Raw genomic sequence first — 7,771 nt, 5'->3', positions numbered from 1 at the left:
CACTGTTTGCTGTCTTTGGACACATGCTACATAGGACTTTTGATGAAATCCCATGAGCTGGGGGACAGCCCACACCTATATACTCTGTAATTCAAATCTGCTGTGTTCACCTTTCACACCTTTCTGTAACATGGAGATCTTGTTTACACTGTAAAAAACACACACACATACACACACACACACACACACACACACACATAAAGACATGGGTTTAAATAAGATCATGACTCATGACTACTCAAATTATGGGTTGCTCTGTTCTCTATTATCTGTATGCAACTGCCTGATTTTTGTTTATAAAATTGAAGTTAGCAAAGAAGAGTATTTTTTTTCTTACCCTCATTGCTACTTAACATCTAAGTGTTGGTGGGTTTCACTGACTCTGATAACATGGAGACAAGTGTCGGTAGAAGCAACACAGGCCGTGATATCAGAAAAGAAACCCAGACTACCATGCCAGAAACCCAGATCCTCACTCAACACTTAGGAGGTCGTAGGTGAAGATCTTCGTTTCTCCAGGTGTCTGTAAAATGAGACCAGTTAGACTCTTCTGAAGGAGAAGCAGGAATCAAATGAAGTCATAGGAACGGTCAGCAAAGTGTCCAGCACAGGGCAGGCACTCGTGAACATTAGTTGAATTTGATTCTGAACCAGTGAGTGGGAAAGAATACAAAATACCTGAAAAACACCCATCAGGACTATTTTTAATCCTAAAAGTATTTCTGTTAGCTGAGGAACATGTTTTGTGTGTTGTACTTACTAATCTGGAGGTTACTAGTAAAGTCCCTTTATTTTCTCAACAATAAAACAATGAATTGCTGAGCTTTTTCCATTGAATCTTTCTGGCATTCCAGCTAAGATTTGCACACAATAAATCAGACATAAGCATTATTCTTTAAGTTCATGTTGCCTTCCTTCCATGTACATGTACTTCCAAGAACACTGCCTGTGTGATCATCCTTATGTTCTGCTTTACTTCTAAGCATTCAACAACTACTTTTGCAAATTCCTTTCATTAATGAGAAAAATATCCTTAACCTGGGGGAAATGTGCTAATTCCTTTAAAATATTTAAAGTTGAGAGATACCAGTTGGACATATGATGTCTATGTTTTAGGGTGTCTAGATGTCCACATTCTCAGGGCTGGGGAGGAAGCAGGTCCTCACTTTCAATGAGCCATGGAAGATGAAATGATAGCTCAAAGGCTGTGTCAGCCAACCAGTTGGAGCTCAAGCTTCCCGTTCCTCAGCTCACTCACCATGACTCTGCAGGCAGGGCCTCCCGAGATCACCATGAGTAATCCAGGTGAAGACAGGGCTGAAGCAAGCACAGTCTTGCTGCTCCAAGGTAAATTTGTTCTGAGTATTTCCCTACCACTTTGTGTGGGGAGGAGAAGCTGCGTCTTGCGCGTGTACCTGGAACACCCCTCATCTCAAACTGCTATTGGTTTGTCTACAAAGAATAAAATTGAAGAACAGCAATAATTACACCAGAAACCAAATCCAATTCTTAACACGGTAACTAGAATAATTTAGTACCAAGATTGGTAATAGAACCGACTCTATTAGTTCTGACTCACACAGACTGAGTTCATCTAATGTCTCTGTGTCTCACTTTCCCCATCTGTAAAAGAACTGACTACACTTACGTAGATTCGTATTTGTTTCTGACCATCAGTCCCTCTTCCTCCGAAATAGCATTCCCTTGTCAGGAAACTGAAACCCCCCACCTTGCCCCAAGGGCAAGCTGACCACATCCTCCTTGTGAGTGATTGATCCCATGTGTGGGCACAGGACCCAGTTGGTGCTTTCTGAGTCTTTCCCTGGGATTTTCAAACTGGAGTTTGGGAGAAGTTCTGTGTGTGTGTGTGTGTGTGTGTGTGTGTGTGGTAAAAAAGGGATGGAGACTGACATAGGGCTGCTTGTAGCCTGGAGTGGGAGCAAATGAAGTCAGCAGCAGACAGAAGCAGAGGTAAGAGATAGAAAATCCTATCAAGTCAAGACTGGGGGTTCCAGTTTTCCCAAGGTGGTTACATCTCTCTCCTTCCTGAGGTCTGTCTGTGTGAGACAAGGCAATCTTCTCTTACCTAAGTAGTTCAAGTTGGGTTTCTGACTCTTGAAATCAAAAGAATTCCAATTTACCTGTTTTATGATATCCAGAAACAACCTGAAGAATTCCTCAGGCGAAAGGAGCAATGTAAATATTTTACATGATGGAGCACTGATAGATAATTTTTTTCAGCATTATAATCCATTTCTTGAAAGTAATTAGAAATGACAAGCAATGCTGTTGCTGACTCTATTTGACAGGGTGCACAACTCATAAGAGAAAGAACCGAATATTTGTTAACAACCGACTTCCTCTGCAAAATCCAAAAATTTTAAATTACTTCAAACAAAATTATTTCCTAACCATTGAACCCAGTGACTGTTTTCTTCCTTCTCTTATGTCTCAAGTTAACTTGTCCAGCTGTGTCTATAGAGCCCTTTCTTTTCCTTGGGAAATTTTACCCCGTTACTTGCAAGTTTCCATCCGTTAGATTCATTGTTTCTATCTTCTGCCTCCATTTCCACTGCTCCCTTGCCCTCTGCTCCTGGTGTCCTTATGCCTTCCCTGCCTTAATAAAAGCTCCCCCTACCCACATTCTCTTCCTGAGATACAGATAAAAACTATTTCTTTCCGCTGAATCAAACAAACCTAGAGTAAGAGGCACAATAAGCTGAACAGATCTAAGTGTGATCGGAGTTTTATCAGTTTCAGATGATCAGTAATGTGATATAGCAAATTAATGTGTACAAATTACAACTGTCCAGTCTCTGCTGCAATTTGCTCATCTGTAAAATGGGGATAATAATACTACCTACTTAATAGGGTCTGTGCAAGGAGGTAAGACAGGCCAAGTGTTTCACAGAATTCTAAATGCACAGCTACACTCCCCAATAAACATTGGTTGTCATCAGTATTATCATAACCTGGTCTCCATTTCTGCCCAGGCTTCTTTTTCCCCTTAACAGGCTGCCCTGTGTCTTTTCTCCTCCCAGTCTGCCCTGCCCACCGGTTCTAATCCCTGAACCCAGTTCTTCTCACCTGTCACAGACCTCTCTTCAGCATTTGGCCTCCTGGTTCACCATCTCCTGTTGGCATCTCACTCCTCCTTTAGCCTCTCTGGCTCTCTTCTTAGCTCTTAAATTCTTCTCTGTTTCTTGACAAGCTTCATTTTCTTCTCTAATGGAGGCTTTACTGCTGTTGATTCATTGGTTCTCTTCATCAGTGGAAAGCAGGGCCATGTTGAAACTGGAGCCAGAACCCAAGTGCTAAAGGCATGTGTTGGGCAGGTTTTCAGACCACAGATTTCTCACCAAGATAGGCAGATTTTGTTTGGTGCTCAAAGATATAGTGGAGCAAAGGGCTAAAAGGGGTTATAGAAGAATGTAACAGACAAGGCTTCATCCATTCAATGTTTAATATCACCAGACTTAATCTTGGCCAAATTATAACTAGATATTATAAAAGAAGATTTAAATAAACTTAATAACACAATGGTCAAAAACTTGAGATCCATCTAGATGTTAGCTTTTTAGATTTTTTGTTTAGATTACCTTTACCCTGATTAGTAACATAATTGCTGTAGAATGAATACCTAGGTTATTTATTTAGTCCAGTCCTCATTTGTTGATCTGCCATATGTCTTCCATTACAAATCCTCCTGAAGTTGTGCATCCATTTCTGTTATTTTCCAGTGCCTCTCTAAAATTTTCTATCTTCTTTTTTCTTTTTTTAAATATTTGTTAATTTTTGAGAGAGAGAGACAGAGTCTGAGCAGGGTAGGGGGAGAGAAAGAGGGAGACACAGAATCGAAAGCAGGTTCCAGGCTGTCTGAGCTGTCAGCATAGAGCCTGACATGGGGCTCAAACTCATGAACCATGAGATCATGACCTGAGCTGAAGTTGGACGCTTAACCAACTGAGCCACCCAGGCACCCCTAAAATTTTCTTTTTTTTTTTCTATGTCTTACTGCAAACTCGATTATTCTTGGAACCTCACATCTAAGAAAGTTTGGGAATGAAATTCAAGGCATCTCCAACGTGAGCAAGGAGCTCCTTTATTCTGGGCGATCTGTTGTTTCACTCTATAAGAAATGAGGCCTCACACATGTCGTTAAGTGATGGGAATAATTATTCAGCCTTTGTTTAAACATGTCATCTAAAGTTTCTTCATCCTGATACAATTAACTAATAAAGATCTCTCTTCCTTCATTGTCCGTCTTGTGAACTGTTTTCTCCTTGAAACCTCTGAAAGGGGTCACTTCTCCTCTGCAGTTTTCCTTGAGAGTAGGGACTGTACTTTTTTTTATAAATATTTGTTTGTTTATTTATTTATTTAAATAATCTCTACACCCAACCTGGGGTTCAAACTCACAACCCCGAGATCGAGAGCTACATGCTCAACCGACTGAGCCAACAAGGCGCCCCAGGACTATGCTTTTTTCATCTTAAAAAAAAAAATTTTTTAATGTTTATTCATTTTTGAGAGAGAAAGAGAGTGAGCAGGGGAGGAGCAGAGAGAGAGGAAGACAGAGGATCTGAAGTGGATTCCATGCTCAGAGCAGAGATCCCAATGGGGACCTCAAATCCACAAACCATGAGGTCATGACCTGAGCTGAAGTCAGACGCTTAACCAACTGAGCCACCCAGGCTGAAGCCCAATGTCTTTCATGAGATAATTACCTAATACGTGTCTGATGTTCTGGACAGAGGCAGGGAAATATGCTATGGGGCTTCTTTAAAAACCCGCCTTTGTAACCACCGAGCTCATATTTAGTGGGATGCTGAGCCAGTGACACCACATTACCTACCACTTCTTCCTCTTTCTTCACAGGACTCACCAGAGTAAAGCAGTCTCCCTCACCTCGCTTCCCTCCCTCTAAACATACTTTCTGTGAACTGGGAGATGGGGACACTGATTATGGGGTAAGGGGGGAAAGATAGCATCTACATTGTCAATTCTCATTATCCCATTTGGTCATCTCTACCACTCAGTGAGGTAGAGAGATTAGATCTAACCCCATTTCACAAGCAAAAGTCTAAAGCTTAAGACAGTCAAGAAAATTCCACAAGATTATTTCTAGTGGCTGTATAGTCGGCCTCCAGACTCCTATCCAATCACATGAAATTCTCATGGCCATAGATCTTTAGAGGTCAGTGTGTAACAACAGCTATGCTTTCCCTTTACAAATGAAAAGGCACTTTCGTAAATATTATCTGCTGTCAATACAGAAATGAACCACCAAGATTCCGTGCACCAACTCCACCAGTTCTTTCTAGTAAGTAGAAAGATGTAACTAATGCTAACCTGATGTATTCATTCTGTATCTCAGTAATTGCTTTATACTTTCCTTAAGATTTTAGGGGAACTTCTTTTATGAAAATAAATGTATTTGTATCCAAACCTCACAGCAGGAATTTGATTGTCCAAGTAGGCAACCTCAGTCGTTGGATGTATTTTGATTTAAAACGAAATCAAATTACTTTTTAAAAAATTTTTTTAAATGTTTATTTTTGAGAGAGAGAGAGAGAGCGAGCGAGCATGAGTGGGGGAGGGGCAGAGAGCAAGAGGGAGACACAGAACCCAAAGAATCCAAAGAAGGCTCCAGGCTCTGAGCTGTCAGCAGGAACTCAAACTCACAAACCATGAGATCATTACCTGAGCCAAAGTTGGAGCTTAACTGACTGAGCCACTCAGATGCCCCTCAAGTGACTTACTAAATTGAAATATGATTGATATTACACTGTGTAAGTTTAAAATATACAATGTCTTGATCTGATGCATTTATATATTGCAATATGATTACCACCTTAGGTTACCTAACACCTCTATTATGTCACATAATTATTTCTTTTCTTTTTTGTGGTGGGAACAATTAAGATACAGATTTTTAGCAACTTTGAAGTTTAAAAAATTGCACTGTAGGGGCGCCTGGGTGGCTCAGTCAGTTAAGCATCTGAATTTGGCTCAGGTCACGATCTCGCAGTCTGTGAGTTCAAGGCCGGCTTTGGACTCTGTGCTGACAGCTCAGAGTCTGGAGTCTGCTTCAAATTCTGTATTTCCCTTTCTTTCTGCCCCTCTCCCGGCTCATGCACGCGTGTGCTCTCTCTCTTTCAAAAATAAATAAACATTAAAAAAAATTGCACTGCAGCCTACAATCTCTATGCTGTGCAATAGATCTCCAAGACTCACCTATTGGTTGTAGGTTTGTACCCTTAAACAACATCTCCCCAATTTCCCCACTCCCCAGCCCCTGGTAAGCACCAAATGACATTTGAAGAAACTCCACTAAAGTTTCCAGTAGGCTACTGATGAGGTTTTTGGGGTGACAGTGGGGTTTGTGGGGTCCAGAGCTGACGACCAAGAAAGAATTCTTGAAGACGTCTTTGGTGCAAAAAGGTGATTTTATTAAAGCATGGGGACAGGAACCGTGGGCAGAAAGAGCTGCCCCGGGATCATGAGGAGAGACTGGTTATGTACTATGCAGTTGGGGCAGGTAAGGTCCAGGGGAAGTTTCCAGTGGGATTTTCATATGCTAAAAGGGACTCCCAGGATAGTGGAGGCCTAGCTATTGTCAAGCTAAGGTTGTTTTTCCCTCTAGCAAAGCATTAACATTAAGACAGTAGGGAGTTCCCAGAGAAACGTTTTACTCTGCCAGCCTCAAGTATTTGTCACTGGGCTGCAGGTTTATAAAGAAACTTAGTTCTTTCTGCCTTTGTTTCCCACATTACTGTGGATGGGGGGATGTTGCAACTCCAGGATTGCCTTTTTCTTGTGATTTACTATGATATTTTCAAATAGATGGAGACTCAGGTCCTGCAGGACTATGATCAGTTAACCCTGTGTTTTCCCCTTTCTTTTGTTCTTGGGAGTGCCCCAGGAATATCACACATATCCCACCTGGGAGTGGGAGCAGGGATGTTTGTGGCCTATCAGCTTGCCTTATGTTTCCTCATCAGCTACAACCCCTTAAGGGCAGAGAAATGTTTTATTTACCTATATACTCAGCCCTGTAGCACTCTGCCTGGCATATACTATATACTCAATAAATATTGAAATGAATGAATGAATTCATAATTTTAGTTATCATCTATAGAAGTTCACTTCCAGATCCACCAGTTAACTACCTCCTAACTTCCAAGCTTGGGGTTTTATAATTGCCTGTAATTTTGGAACCCCTATGTAAATAATTATAATTCAGTAAGGACAATCTAAGAGCAATACAATGGCAAACCTAGGGGGGTAATAGATTAGAACATCAAGATAGATTTAATCTCTAACAAAGACCACAGTCGCAAATACACGTAGGCTCAGCTATGACTAGAAAACATGTAATGTATCTAAAACCAAAGAGCACCAGGGGAAGAATTCTGCCTATAGAAAAAATTGGAAAGAGAAGACAAGCACCATAGCAATTGGTATGCTCTGAGATTGGTGTGTATTTTCTGCTCGAGAAGAATTAGGTAGTTTTAGTACATCACCTCGTATTTTGCCCAAGTGGGGAAGATTGCACTTTTGTGAGTTTTGTAAAGACCTACTTGTGTTTAGGGGTGCCTGGGTGGCTCAGTTGGTCAAGCGTCCGACTTTGGCTCAGGTCATGATCTCGCGGTTTGTGAGTTCGAGCCCCGCATCAGGCTCTGTGCTGACAGCTCAGAGCCTGGAGGCTGCTTCGGATTCTGTGTCTCCCTCTCTCTCTGTCCCTCCCCTGCTCATGCTCTGTCTCTCT

Source organism: Prionailurus viverrinus, chromosome F1 (assembly GCF_022837055.1).
Source record: "Prionailurus viverrinus isolate Anna chromosome F1, UM_Priviv_1.0, whole genome shotgun sequence".
In the NCBI taxonomy this organism is placed as follows: domain Eukaryota; kingdom Metazoa; phylum Chordata; class Mammalia; order Carnivora; family Felidae; genus Prionailurus; species Prionailurus viverrinus.
The sequence above is the reverse complement of the archived record's forward strand: the minus strand, read 5'-3'. Positions refer to the sequence as shown.